At 35.6% G+C, this 303-nt stretch overlaps 1 protein-coding gene across 1 annotated transcript in view; it reads left to right on the top strand.

The window, feature by feature from the left end:
• LOC107552971 (protein MRVI1-like) overlaps nucleotides 1–303 on the top strand; it is a 37,743-nt gene that overhangs the window by 26,000 nt on the left and 11,440 nt on the right. The gene's annotated exons all lie outside the window — the stretch shown is intronic.

The following is a 303-nucleotide window of genomic DNA, read 5'->3' as shown; positions in this document are numbered from 1 at the left end:
TGTGTGTGTGTGTGTGTGTGTGTGCATGTTTATATGGTTTATGAGAACACAAATTTGTATAATAGCATGGGTATGACATAGGTATTAGAAAAAGAAGGTGATTTATGAGGACATTTTCAGTGTCCCCGTAGTTCAAAAGGCTTATAAATAATTCAGAATTCGTTTTTTTGAAAATCTAAAAATGCAGAAAGTTTCCTGTGAGGGGTAGGTTTAGGGGTAAGGCAATAGAAAATACGGTTTGTACAGTATAAAAACCATTACGCCTATGGAGAGTCCCCATAAACCATAAAAACAAACCTGCGT

This window comes from Sinocyclocheilus grahami, unplaced genomic scaffold, assembly GCF_001515645.1.
Source record: "Sinocyclocheilus grahami isolate Dianchi unplaced genomic scaffold, SAMN03320097.WGS_v1.1 scaffold462.1, whole genome shotgun sequence".
NCBI lineage: Eukaryota > Metazoa > Chordata > Actinopteri > Cypriniformes > Cyprinidae > Sinocyclocheilus > Sinocyclocheilus grahami.
Note: the sequence above shows the minus strand (reverse complement) of the source record. Positions and strands in the feature narration are given on the sequence as shown.